Source organism: Belonocnema kinseyi, chromosome 3 (genome assembly GCF_010883055.1).
Source record: "Belonocnema kinseyi isolate 2016_QV_RU_SX_M_011 chromosome 3, B_treatae_v1, whole genome shotgun sequence".
NCBI lineage: Eukaryota > Metazoa > Arthropoda > Insecta > Hymenoptera > Cynipidae > Belonocnema > Belonocnema kinseyi.
The window spans coordinates 43,447,021-43,451,100 of record NC_046659.1 but is presented as its reverse complement, the minus strand read 5'-3'; the positions used below and the strand labels follow the sequence as shown (position 1 = coordinate 43,451,100).

At 35.9% G+C, this 4,080-nt stretch overlaps 1 protein-coding gene across 4 annotated transcripts in view; it reads right to left on the bottom strand.

Moving 5' to 3' along the window:
* Positions 1–4,080, bottom strand: part of LOC117169104 — a 293,285-nt gene that overhangs the window by 15,839 nt on the left and 273,366 nt on the right. The window lies entirely within an intron of this gene.

Genomic DNA, 4,080 nt, shown 5'->3' with positions numbered 1-4,080 from the left:
ATATGCCAATTAGCACAAATGGTAAGTTCCGACAGTGCCTACAAGTGTGCCTACTGGCCGCTAAATGGCAATACCGGTTTCATATGTATACACCTGGTAGCAAAACCACGCGCCCTGAGTGCTCTCAAACTCATGATAATACTATTGCAATATGATTGTTTTTAATATTCGGATAAGGTATTTTCACTCAATTCTTAGCTAACTTCACTGTCTCGAGTAGGAACGGCACATAGGCACACAAAACGCAATTTAATTAGAAGTTAAGGATGTACAGTCAATCAATAAAGTCGCTATTTTTTAAAATGATTTAGACAATCGAAAAAATTAGATATATTATTGATTTATAGAAATCTTGACGGAAGCTACTTAGTGTACTTTAGAAAAAATAATTCGGTTTAAAATTATGTATTTAAAAGTTATTATTTACATTTTTAGTTTGTGCTTTCCCTTTAAGGAAGGGTTACAATTCTTATTTAATTCTAATGATCAAGGCCTCATTTTCTTCTTTGATTCTCGATAATTCTATTTTGGTGGTATTAATTAAAATTTTAACTACAATGGTTTATAAAAATAAGAACGGTATGATTTCTAAATTAATATTTTTTAATCAAATCCACCCAAATAGAAATCTAGAAAATCCTTGGTTCAATAAAATGGGGCCTTAATCATTAGAATTAAATAAGAATTGTAACTTTCCCCTAAATACGAGTAGATAGGAAAACATTGCTATTATACATATATTATATTATACATATTATTATTAAAATTTATGTTATATTGTTAGCTGAAGCAGAAAAAATCAGGCTATAGATGAATCTCGTACAATTTGGCAGGAAAAGAGTAATTCAGTTTTTTTTTTAATTTTTGCATATTAAAGTATATAGTCTAAAATATCTAATAAAGCCATTATACTGTAAAAAATAACTTTTTTGAATTTATATTGTAGATTATCCGGGTGATTAACGTTTTTTCCATAAAAATGCACAAAAACGGCGCTACAAAATATGTTTTCTTTGATGACATAAAACTCGTAATTGAGTGATGTTCAACGGTGTTATATATACGAGATGCCGATATGTATGTGAGCTATAACCGTGCAAAATCAAATCTGTTATTCACGCAACAAGTATTATAAAACAGGCCACGGGCGGTCTAGTTTAGTATTTTTTAAATACAGTTTTCAAAATATAAAAATAAGTAGAAACAAAAGATGAAATTCCAGCATAAGGTATTTATTTAATTTGGTTTACTTTAACTTCTAATTGATCGCAGATACTTTCGGAAACCACCGGATCACCCGCCCAGTGGTAAATATCCGAGTTACACCAATACTCACAACAGGCGCAGTACTGCGCCTGTAATGGCTAGCCACAGTTGGCTGGCCCGTACGGGTATAGTACTGGGTACGATCCATTTTTAGTACTGCGCCAGTACTGCGGTACCAGTAGTAGCACATAAGGGCAGGCGCAATACTGGCAGAACTCTGGTTCAATGCAGTTAACTGTATAATGGCAAACCCGTATGTAGTGTAGATATGCCAAGTGTCGGCTGAATACTGACACAAAACGGGCCTTAATACAAAGTGCTAATATTGGCCATACCGCATATAGTGTAGTTATGCCAAGTGTCGGCTGAATACTGGCACAATACGGGCCTCATACAAAGTGCTAATAATTGCCAACCCGTATGTAGTGTCGTTATGCCAAGTTTCGGCTAAATACTGGAACAATACTGGCACAATACAGGCCGAATGCAAAGGGCTAATAAATGGCCAATCCATATGAACTGCAGGTATGCGAAGTGTCGTCTGGTTGCTGGAACTACACGGGCCCAAAAGAAAATGTTAACAATGGCAAACCCGTATGTAGTGTAGTTATGCCGAGTTTCGGCTGAATACTAGCACAAGACGGACTTGGGAAAAGTATTTTCCTTCAACCTTCTTCAACATTACAATACATTTTATTAGTACTGAAATATTTCTATACCTCAAAATTACAAAACATTCTAATTCTAAAATTTGTAATTTGAAAATCACTTACATATGCCGCGTTACTTATCCAAGATGGAGAAATTATGCGGCAAAATTCTGATTGGATCAGTTTTTTTACTTGCGCGTGGCTATACCATGTTTTTATTGGATCATGGACAAAACACTTTGACGTTCCGTTCCCGCTCCCGTTCCACCACTTCGCTTTTTCATCATTCTTTGGTCTATTGTATGTTTACAATAAGCATAAATACTTAATGATCATCTTGGTATTAAGGTAAGTACAATTTTTTATTTTTTAACGAGTCGAGTAGATATTTTTAGTCTACCATACACATTTTGTTTTAAAGGTTTATCATGCTGTCTGCGCCACGTGGCTCATGATTCTTTTTGAAAATAAAATGAAATTTTGAAGACCTACTTTCCTTATTATATTTATGTTTATCGGCGTTCTACAATCCTAATTTATTTTCATTTAATTTATTTAAGTTATAAGATTATTAACTGAATAACAATTGAAAAAATCATCGACTTATTTTCGGACGAGGAAAACACAAGGAAATCCGCGAGGACTTGCAAATTCCTGGAGGGATTCTGTGATAATTGATTCTCTGACTCGAGGATGTCCTCGAGGAATTTGCAAATCCTCGCGGATTTCCTCGTGTCTATCTCGTCCGAAAATAACACGAGGATTTTTTCAATAGGGATACAATCTATGAAAAAATTCTCTTGTTCTCTTCACAGCGAGAAGTTACACACCTGTTTTCCAAAGAATTAAACTTGCAATCTCCTAATTTTCGTTTTCAATTTACAAAAATTTCTCTTTTTTTTTTAATCCAGGCGAAACACGGCAGAAAAAAAAAGGCGTGCCCAACATGTGGCCTCACAGGTATATTCTAAAAAGAAAATTATTGTATTAAGGTGGTGACTAGAATGAGAAAAATTGGAAAATAGAAAGAAATGACCTCGCGTCAAATACATGGAAAAAAGGTCTTCATGGATTTTTCTGTAAATTTGATATTTAGTAAATTTCGGTAATCAAAACAAAAAACGCACATATGTGGCGACAGTAGTCATAGGATCAAATTTCGCCCCACATATTTTTTGGTTGTATTGTCAAAATCTACCAAATATACTTACAGACAAATCCCTCGAGACCTTTTTCCCACCTATTTCGTGCGGGGTTCTTTATTTTTGAAGGATTGTCTTTTTAAATGAATAATCGATAAATAAATTCTATCTGTTTAAGCATCTACATTTCGATATCAAAGTCATTCTTCGAGTCCATGAAGAGAAGTATCGAATACAGAATCCGGGAAGAGGCTGAGAAGACTAGAGCAGTTATTGCTGCCAAATGATCTGAACAGTTTCCTTCAATTCGCGAACAACTTAAAAAAAGACTCAGGCTTGGTAAAAAAACTTGTGAGAATTAGCTATATTATACTAGGCAGTCTGATAAGTCCCTGAAAAATGAAACACGCAGACGTTTTTTGGCCAAAGTCGGTTTTATTTTTCAACATACTCTCCTTTTAGGTCGATACAGCGAGTCCAACGATTTTCTAACTTTTTGATACCGTCCGGAAAGTACTTGATCGGAAGGTCTCCAAAATACGCCTCAGTTTCAGCTATGAGCTCCTCATTTGAGTAAAAACGCTTACCGGTGAGCCATCTCTTCAGGTTAGGGAACAAGTAATAGTCGCTGGGGGCCAGGTCTGGTGAATACGGTGGCTGAGGAACCAATTCGAAGCCGATTTCATGCAATCTTGCTTGTGCAACTAAGCATGAATGAACAGGCGCATTGTCGTGATGATAAAGTGGTTTTTTCTTCTTCAAATGCGGTCGTTTTTCGGCTATTTCGATTTTCAATCGGTCCAATAATGATGAATAGTATTCTCCGGTTATGGTTTTACCTTTTTCAAGATAGTCCACGAATATTATGCCATGTGCATCCCAAAATACGGAGGCCATAACCTTTCCGACCCATTTTTGCATTTTGGGACGCTTCGGAGCACTTTGGCCCGGTGGAACCCACTGTTTTGCCTGTTGCGTTGACTCAGGAGTGTAGTAGTGGATCCAGGTTTCATCCATGGTTA